The sequence below is a fragment of the Thermobia domestica genome, chromosome 3, assembly GCF_964235325.1.
Source record: "Thermobia domestica chromosome 3, izTheDome1.hap1.1, whole genome shotgun sequence".
Taxonomy (NCBI): Eukaryota; Metazoa; Arthropoda; class Insecta; order Zygentoma; family Lepismatidae; genus Thermobia; species Thermobia domestica.
Window position 1 is genome coordinate 277,690,190 of NC_137456.1, and position 11,381 is coordinate 277,701,570.

The following is an 11,381-nucleotide window of genomic DNA, read 5'->3' on the forward strand; positions in this document are numbered from 1 at the left end:
GCTCCGTTGTAGAGCGTTCACCTCTGGGGCATAAGGCCCTGGTTCGATCCCAGCTCGTGCTTATTGGGCTTTGTGGTGGACAAGCACTGTTTTTGCAGATTTTCTAGGAGTTCTCCTGTTTCCTCCTACTTTTTTCTTTGCACTGTTTCATTCATTCTCGTCATCACAGTCTCCTTTAGCCTACCCCGCATAACTGCGATACGTAAAACTCAAAGATTTAATTTCATTTCCAAACATCTGTTACTCTCCCTCCCCCTCAACGGTCGTCAGGACTGTTGACAACTCCGTTTTTATTAAAATAGTCAAGTAACAATTCAAAAGTCAATTTCCTCTATTATCAATTGGCTAAACTCAAGGGCAACGAAAGGGCCGGGTGAGGATTGCAACCACACAAGGCACCAAATTTTAGGGGATTTTAGGGGCGTCAAATTCACTATGATGGTTAAGCTCCAATATTATAATTTTGCTTGAAACGACAGACTCAGACATGGGCCTGTTCAAATTACATAGCATCTGCAGTTACTATTTCGTGTCAGGCTTCAATCAATCTGGTATTTTTTTTCTAAGTCCACCATAACAAATTTTCCCCCTTAATAAACTCAGAAGACTCCAATGTTGATGAATCTTGTATGTATGATGCTTTACCGTAAATTTATCGCCGCGTATTAATAAACAACAAACAAAAAAATATACTTTGCCACCATCACATCAGGTGTACGTACGAAGAGAAAAACGTAGGAAAATGATTTCATTGAAAAATAATTAATAGAAACCAGGGCATTTGCCTGAGTTGAGGCGCCTGGGGCGAGACGCATTTATTCACTATTATCAGTGTGTTTACATATGGTTATTTTTCTTCTGGTTCTTTTTTAATGTAAGAACACATGTATATAAGAGAGGAAACAAAAAGTGTATTATTATTATTATTATTATTATTATTATTATTATTATTATTATTATTATTATTATTATTATTATTATTATTATTATTATTATTATTTTATTATTATTATTATTATTATTATTTCAGGTTCTATTGTTATTATCTTAACGCACTGATAATTTACCCATACATATTGTACTTGGTTTCCGATTTTATATTATGAAATTCATGTATCAAAGCAGTAAATACCAATTCAATTACCAACCCTGACATCCTTTGCCATTCCAACATTATGTCATAACCCCGACTGCCAAAAAAGAAGGAAAATAAACAATACAACTGTTCAATAAAATTTCCATTAAAATGACACATGTGCTACTTACTCACTAATGCAGGTAAATGTCATTAAGTGTTTTAAAATACTCAATGTTATTATGAAAGTTGTAATTTATTATTTAGGCCTAGACATATTTAAATACACTCTATACCTCCGTGTGCGGGGGCTGATGGTGGAAGACGGAACACCAACATTCACCTGTACTTGAGCGTGGTGGGGGGAAAAACTTCTTCTTTTTCCTATCCTTTTATGTGAAACAGAGAATAGTAATTCTGTACTTATAAGCAAAAAACATACGTTCCCTGCCTTGTGCAGAAATATTCGGCCGGTGGAAATTAATATCTTACACATTAATATAATATATTATTCTGGGAGATACATGAAATCATCAGAGAATGTTTTTTTCAAGTATTTAACTTTCTGGCCAAGAAGAGACGTAAATTTATTCTACCGATTACGGTTAACCATTAAGTTAAGTTCCACAAAATCATTCATAATAAAAAGGGAAATTACATACCACTGCTAGCATGACAAAAGAATAGATATATTAAATAACTTCTTATCTGAATGTGAACGTCAAAATCTACATAGAACCAAATATTCAGTAATCATATAACATTATGGGATATGTAACATTCACATATAAACATGTATTGGCATCAAGAAACTGTAAACCCATCAAACAATGATATAACTTTTCATTCACTCAGGTCTTTAAATATATATATCTTTTACAAATAAAGATATATATATATACCTAAATAAAGGAAAACATAATTCAGAGCGAACAATACAAGGAAGTACTCGTGATACGTATAAATTAAAATCAACTATGTAACCAATTATAACCAGGAAAAAATCGTAAGATCACATGATAAGAACTAACAGCATTCTGAAGAAAGGGAATGAAACTACAGAACCTAAATATCAAATATTACTTCCATTAGAAAAAAAAAATCATTAATTATAACATTCAAATTTCTCTTTCCACCACTTGTAGCACAACTCTGAAATAAGGGTGCTAAAATATTTATCATGAATAAAGGTGAAGAAGACAAGACAAGATTTTTAATCGGCCTCGTTGTTTGTCGTAAATTGATAGCAAAGATGGGTTGGGATCACGTAAGTCAATATTTAATCGGCCCCTGTATTTATAGCTAAAACAGTTACAGCATCGTAAAGTTAACCAGCAGCAACGAATGCAATGCAGCTTCTAACAAGCGATTGTTAAATGTATTAATAAGTTCCAGTGAAAAGGCAATAAAACTTCAAATGAAGATAGGGACTCCTGGTAAAAATTTACACTGTTACTTTTATATATAGACACTGTTAATTTAATATACAGAATAATGATATACATAGCGTACAAATGAAGTAATACTGAAAGGATCTGAAGTTCATTTTGAGCACCTCACAAGTTTGCATAAGGAATGTTAATCCCTAAATTTAAAAAAAAATGGATTATAATACAAATTTTTACATTCAGAAATAACCCACCCACGAACGACTACTATCATTTAACTTATAGAAAATATAAATACGCCAAATAACCTGACATAACCTATCTTCTGATTAATTCTACTTTATTTGAGGCAATTTCCACCTGCGTTCGTTAGGGTATAACTAATCTTTTTGTGTATTAGCAAAAGAGACAAGTAACAAAAAATAAGAAAGTAATAACTTACTATTAGATATGAAAATGTTTTGTTGCAAATCAAATAAATACCGGTATGTCCGTAAAGTTGCGCAACCCAAAGTTTGATTGCATATGTCTTTTGATATAAGAATGATAAAGACATGAAACTTGAAACAAATGTAAGCATGTTCAGTGTAGATATTTTCGAGATCATGACCAATGCTGGAACTTGTAACGCTTTTGTGTAGTAACGAAAGAAATTACCGTAAGTGTAAAATAAAAAAGAGGTGCAAAATAAAGAAAATCAATATTCATTTGCAGAAAACTGATTTTTTTGCTAGTGAATTTCTGTGTATATGTATAGTAAGCATCAACATTTATCCATTGGTGGGAAAGTGTGACAATGTTGATGCAGCGTTGCCATATAAAAAGGCTATTTAATAAAAGTTTGTAAAATGGATGCTTTTAGAAAGAAACGCGGCCCCTGGCAACACTGTTGTAAAATTCATGGATCTTTTAAATTACAGGATCTGACGATACTACAAAATCGTGAAGCCATACGTCACAGCTTCGCCACACCTACTCTGCCCACTCCGCGCCACTAAGATCGCAATGTTTCGAGCCAATAATCATGGCTGAAACGAGAGTATCCCATCAGACGTGCCGACTCGGACGATGTTCGGTTGTTTTTTGGTTCATTGAATTCATATGATGAAGATACGTATGGGCAGATCCTCTATTTTATAACATCCTTGGTAAAATTACTGCAACAGGTGTTTTAGGTTAATTAATGATAAGCAATGAGAATTTGCACATAATTGATAACATGCAGTTTTATACGAAAATTTGGGATATCTTAAATTGTCACATCAGGAATCAGTGGTGGATCTAGCCAGGGGTCGGAGGTCGTAGGCTCCTCAGTTTTCCAAGTAAATAATAATAATAATAATAATAATTGAAGCTATTAAAATACTTATATATTTTTGAATGTTTATAGTAAACTCATGATATAGCCTATCATAGTCTGGGTTTTGGTTGCCCCAGTTTTTGTCTTCTAGTTTCGCGTCTCCTGGGAATATGTTTCCATATGTTTCAGATGCTTTGATTAGTAAATAGTTTGTTCCGTACTTTCTTATTGGTCAATTTTATTGCCCATAAGTGAGAATGAAGTTGTACGTAATATCTATATACCTTGTTAAGTTAGGATGCAGACTGCCTTCGACAGTTTGAAATGCATTTTTATGTCATTGATCTATTTTTGGAACTTTTCGGCACTATCACATGTTCGTACTAAGCGTTACAACTTAAATGAAACCTGATTACCGAAAAAAATGCACAACTTGTTTCTTTTTCTCACTAAAGTTAGAACGATTCTTTATTCCTCTATTATGTAAAGGAGTGGATAAAACTAAAGAATACCGTCTCTATTATATTTCTTAACGACAATTGAATAAATTTCAGCAACGTTGGACAAAGTGATGCAATATATATTGTCGATTATAATATTTTATATATTTTAATGTTTTGCTGTAGGACCATAGCATTTCGTAAACTGTATTACTCTGCTGCGAGGTTCTAAAATTTTGAAAACAGCTGTTTCTTGTATACAATTCAAAGAGTAATTACTATGATTGTAGACCGATCATTTCCAATTGGTCAATATGTGACACAGCAGCACGTTTTACATCAGGAAAGTTCAGGAGACCTGGGTTTGGTTCCCACTCGGAGCTTATTTGCTTCAGATTCCATGTTGTGCTGAAGACTGGCGTCTTCTAGTTCGTTTCTGAAAAGGACACTCATTTTTCAATCAATCACCTCACAATCTGAGAAAAGCAGAGAGAACACTCCCTCTCGTTCTGCTTAATGATCCTCCGGCATTTTGTATCACATTTTTGATCTAATCTTATCTTTAGATGGGACGGGAATTCCCATCCTGCCTAATCTTCGCTGAAAGAGTTTAAAGGGGATTTCATTAGTATTTTTTCCCGACACTTATGTTGCTTTTAGAGTCCCTTGACTACATATTATAATAATGTTTCTGAAATTAAGTAAGGAATCATTAACCAGCATTATTTTACTGCAAATATATATACACAAGACGTCTGCTGGTTGTCTACAGGGTGGTCCAAAAGTAGGGACACAACCAAATAAAATCGAAACCGTTCAGAATTGGGAATAAAGGAAAAAAGTGATAATAACAGACGAGGGGGGAAAATTTTTTGAGACATAGGCATCCACCATCTTGAAATGGCGGGAACTTTTTTGAATGGGAACCCTATTCTGTGATACATCAAATAGGACTGATTTTTTTTTTAAGCAATCCAGTCGTGAAATGATTTCGGCTCGACGGCAACTGTTGCAAAGTTCTAACCGATTTCCTTTTGTTTCAGGTTGCGTAAGGTGGAATGGTACTAACAAGGGATGAGCGAATAGGGATCGTGTTGATTTCAGGAGAGCGCAGCAGCAGAAAGATTGCAGACGATTTCAACGCTCTACACCCAGAACGAAAGCACATTATCCATAGTGCAATGTAGAAAGTTAAAGCAAAATTTAAGGAAACCGGGTCAGTGGAAAACATCCAAAAGCAGGCAGGCCTCTCACAGCGACGGACGAAGCGATATCCACTGCCGTGTTAGTATCATGCGCGAAAAGTCTCACCCACAGTACCTGTCGTCTAGCCCAAGGATGTGGTGTATCTCGTACGTCCATCTTGAAAACCGTATCTGTGCATAAGAGGCACCCATACAAGATACAGCTATTCCAACATTTAACCGAGGATGCTGCAGACCGCTGAGTCGAATTCTGTGATTTTGAAGTGGAACAAATTAGTCAGAATCCTCGATTCGCATATGATGTGCTGTTCTCGGACGAGGCATTTTTTACACCAGGTGAGATGAACAAGCAAAATCATCGATATTGATGTGACAACAATCCACACTGGTACTATGATCTTCGGGTCGTTGGCTCTGATGAAGGGATGGTGTGATCTGGTGTGTGGGGTACCCGTGTAGTGGACTCATCTTCATCGAGGGCAATCTAGATGCAATTATTTGCCGTAACATGCTTCAGAAGGAGATCCTGCGGTACGTCGCATTAGAGGATGGCTCTTTTCTTTTATTTTATCAACAAGACGGTACACCACCTCATTTCGGATCATGTGCTCGTGAGTTCGTCAATGAGCAATTCCCACAGGGATAGATAGGAAGGCGAGGACTTGTGGAATGGCCATCGCGTTCCCTAGACCTCTCTCCACTGATTTTATTATGTGGGACTACGTGAAACCCGTTGTGTGTACTACCAAGATTCAGAAACAATAACAACCTCCAACGCAGGATTATTGACGTGTTTGGCAGAATTCGTGAGGACATGCAGGGCAGTTAATGGATGACTGGCAGCAGTGGCTGCATTTCACGATTGCTCAAGAGGGACGGCACATTGAACAATTGCTGTAACATTGGTCAGTGGGAATTGCCCAAAGTGTTATCTCCAGGAAAGTGCAGGAAATCGGTTAAAGCTTTGCACCGGTTTGTCCTAGACCATAAAGCATTCATCACTTGATTCCTGGAAAAGTTTCAGTCCTATTTGATATATCACATAATAGGGTTCTCATTTATAAAAGTTCCCGCCATTTCAAGGTGGCAGATTTTAAGATGGTGGCTGATGGAGCCATATATATCTCAAAATATTTCTCCTGGTCTATTACCATTACTATTTTCCTTTTTCCCAATTCCGAACGGTTTGGATTTTATTTGGATGCTACGACACTTTTGAACCACTCTGTATAATCTCCCCATTGTCTTTTTATTGTATACTAAGTGTCAAAAGAATTCCGTCAGCTAACGCCGTGTAGCTAGGCCACCTAACATACAACTTATTATCTCATAATCGTATATAATAAGTAGATTGTTCTGTCTCCTCCTTTCCCCCTCTCTCGTTCTCAAACCAGCGTACAACATGAGCGCTATTCTAACTTCATAACATACATGTATTAGTATCGATAAAGTGAAAGAATAAAAGGTAGTCCGAACAAAATTCAAATTCATAAGTTAGGGAGAAACTTAAAAACGCACACAATGAAAATTTAAAAAAAGGATGTTTCTTAGACAGAGGTACAGAAGTGAGACAGAGAAAGAAAAGAAAAGAGAAGAAGAAAAAGAGAAATCAGCACAAATAAAAATATTGAATTGAAACGTAGTAAGAAAAATCTTCATTTCCCGAAATCCAAGAGTAATATAGAAATAACGTTTGTTTATCTATATTTTTTGAAAACTATTCGAATATATATATGATGCTTGAAAAATTCATTAAATCACTTTCAAAATGAATAACAAATTCGGTGGTAAAATTACTCAGTTTCCAGTGGAACTGTAAAGTTCCGAGAAACATCTAAGATAATGTCAAAAGTTTAACACTCATGCTTTCCTTCTAAGTGGTTCGGTTGGAAATTCGGTAGTATTCGTTGAACGTACTGATCCGAAATGCATTATAATAAACCCAGTAGAGTAGCGTAGGTCATACCTTCCATTCCAGACTACTAGTAGCAACTGAGTAGCAACAAAAGGAAGATAAACAACAAAAACGAAAGAAAGAAAGAAAATTGAGTGAGTACTATTTTACTGCTAAACTTCTATCAGAAACACCCTATATTAAAAGTTAAAACTATATCATAATTTAAAGTTATAAATGTTCAAAAGGAAAATTGGATGTTCCTTATAGATGTAGCAAATTGCATTTTTAACATTTCAAGCGTGAATAAAACATATTTCTTCTAATAAAACATCAATTATAAGATGGAAACGAATTTTGTGATAAGCTAATATAAATAAAATCTCTCTTGAAATAACCAAAATGGTGGTAATTTTCTAGTGATTTCTGAAGATTCGTGTGTTACGAACATCCACTCTAGATTTCACCTATTGCGGATAAGGTTGTAACTCGTACAAATAGAATGAACACGCTAGAGCTGGAACATGTCATCGCGTCAGTCGGGTGATGTGGGTTTGCTTATAGACCAACATTGAGTCGAAGATTCGAACCCGTAGTGACTCAATGATTCGATTGAGACTCGGTAACCCGGAGGATAAAAAATGATTTTACTTATTTCCTTGCGTTTAAACAGTATTTCTCTCAGAAGTGACTAGTACTAGAGATGTTATCCCAAAAGCACGGAAAACACGACGTCGAAATTCGCAGGCTAATTACATTGCTAGTCACCAGGCCCTTAAAACTGGCTCGGTTTTGACTCTGAAAAACGCACATGCACATAAAGTATGTGTGTGCGCGCGCGAGAGAGAGAGAGAGAGAGAGAGAGAGAGAGAGAGAAGGTAAGATGGTAAGACTAGAAAATATCAAGAGAAAGAGAAAGAGAGATGAATATAAGCATGGTAACTATTTATCATTACACTGAATGATGAAGAATGCATTCATTGTTTACTCTGATTCTCGACAGTGATGCCTTGTAAGTTCTTCAACCGCAGATGAATTTGTCTTTACCCCTATTACTTTATGCGAAAAAGAAACTACCTGATGGGGAATCGAGCTGAGATTTTTCATTAGGAAGTCTAGCATGATACCGATACTCCATCGCTTACTCTACTCAAAACTTTTTTTAACAAATGGTGTAGTGTTTCTTTCTATGAACAATGATATGAAAAGTGGCTACTTCAGATTAGTGAAGTGCTTCGAATTGTCTTGGCAACTCCCATAGTTATTATTTGGCCTTTCCCAAAAAACATTCGTCAAGAGTGATAGTCTGTATCGTGAAGCGGGTGTTTTCTTCCCACATTCTTGAGGATTACTCGTTTAGTATGGGGAGTACTCTTTGATTCTTTACTGTCACTTTGTAAAAAAAACTTTGACTTGAACAGGATTTGAACCTATGACGTGCCTTTGAACCATAGTTGTACTACTCGTAAGCCCATTATGTTACCTCTACACTATCCTGCCATTAAAAACTGTAGGCCAAATATTACTAAGTTCAACCTTGATCTATGGAACGAACCAACGTCTTCCTGTAAGGTTATTTACACCAAAGTGCACGCCGAAATTAATTTATTCGACGAGCTGGAGAGATAATTGTGTCCACTAATAAACACAATAATATACGATCCAGGAAGAATTATAAAATAATAGCATGTTATGCAGTAATTTCACCGTGTAGGTTCAAAAATACGCTTATAACAATAATTCCAGCTACTACCACGGAATCAGTTTCTCCAGGCTGTCGGCAACCCTTCGCACCGTATTTGGTTTCACAGGTGACCGACCATTTCTTAGCATATCAAACTCTCTTGGTAGCCTGAAACTTACTGTGTCAACTCTATGTACTCTTGACATCAGGAGGTACCTTTTTGTACACTCGTCTGAAGTTTCGCTGCAGCAACACATCTGATTTCACTTCTGCATAACAACACACACACATACTGTGCTTTCTCTTGTACCGTCTTCGTTATCATGATGTTTGTTGTCACTAGTGTTGCAAACCTCATCATTGTGGTAGTTTTGCCAACCAAAAATGTATAGATCAACGCATAATTTAAAATTTATTTCACTGCAATATTGTTATCTTTAAAAAAAAGTTATAAGCGTTTTATAGCAAAAACTTTATAATAGCCCTGTATATGTCCTGCCAATTTTCTTCCACTTCTTTTCTCATTGTTATTCTTGTAATTTTCTAAATTGTAATAGATCTGGAGTTAATTAGTCAAGAAGATTATAACTGGAAAATTGTTAAATAAATAAACGAAAATAGTTACTAACCAGTGAGATCTCTTGAGGGAAACTATATTGTTTAAAATTACTTTTTATAGATACAAGTTCAAGGAAAATAGTACTTGATGTACTCCCATGCGCAAAAAAAATTGCGCGTATACTGTAACTGAAGATTTTTCGTATTTATTCCATTTTCCTTACGTTTATAGGTAAAATTCAGTTATTAGTATGTGGAGATAATAGAAAGCAATCCATCTAAGGAGATATTTCCAAAAAATATAATAAAATAATAAAAATATAAGCAAAAAACAAAATTATGATCGGTTTTGTGTATACTGGCAACGATGATTTCCAGGGATTTTTTCAGTAGCAGAGCATGATTGCGGAGGGAATTCAGTAGGGGAGTCGAGGAGTTGGATCAAGGATCAAGGATAGTGGACTAAAATGTTGCATTTATTGGTTAAAACCTAGTGTGTAGATTGCCTGCGAAATATAAATTAGCTTCTGTAACTAAGATGTCGTACGAAAATATAGAATTAAACAGAAAAACTCTTATCTTAAGGTTCGAAGTGATACGGACCATGGTTATGAAGATTATGTCTTTTTTTAAAAAAAGAGCCAACACCACGTAACCTCAGTGGTTAGGTGGATAGAGTGGCGGACTTGTAGTTATTTCATTATTTTGACACCACATCGAATCCCATCCCATTTTTTTTTACAAAACATTATAGGAAGTGTATAATTTTGATGTTAATAAGAACCGAAACAATATAATAAGGAAATAATTTATTGATAGTATCCTTTAATCGACGTATTTATTCTGTATTAGAATACGTGTACTATTGGAAACAGTTATTGTTTTCAGTTTATAGTCTTGTATGTTACTTCCCGTTCTTGAACAGCAGACAACTCACTTCGGGTTTGTGTGTCTGGAACAGGAAAAAGAACATACGCGACCTTGACAGCCTATCCCTTGTTACCCCTTGTTACATCGACCTGATGTTAAATTATCGTTTATGTGTGTGTGTGCTTGTGTTTTTTGCTTTTCAGAGTATTGACTTTCTCTATCTCTTTTTTTTTTCATATCCACAAGTGCAAGAATGCTTTCGTTGAACGTAACTAAATTATACAGATCTATGTATGCGGAACACGAATATTTCCAAATGATAGCATGAATATGAACGATAATCATACCATATTTCTACATTATATAGTAGCGTGAAAAACTGATATTAAAATGATATAACAAACAGGCATAAGCTTTTTTTCTAGCATGGCAACACATTAAATTTTGGGAATTACAAATTATCACCTTACGTGTCGTTGTATTCCTATTCTTTTTCACGTTCAAGCGACGAAAGAAGAAATTGTAGTAATAGTGGTAAAAATCGAATTCGAGATTTCAATGACTTCCAGTTTCACGTCCCCACATATCGAAAAAGTTATTTTGATGTCTGTCCATCTGTTCTTTGTCGGTTCGTCACGCTTTTACATGCATTCAAATAGAGGCCATACTGTTCGACGTATCTGGACCGAATTCTAGACGAATTTTTTATAACACTTTATCGTTTCGAATTATATATCCTCCGACACCTAAAAATAAGGGTAGTTTACTGATGAATGAAAATTTAAAATAATTAAATTGTTTCAAAAACAGCTGTAAAGATTTTGCTTATTTTTTTACAAGTATAGTATGAATCATTGCTTTGAAAAAAAAATACATAAGGTGTAATTTACTGTATGGGATGCGTTTTTTCGAACAATTTTCTCAATCATATTTCATAAATAATTGTATCATTAATAACCTAACAATA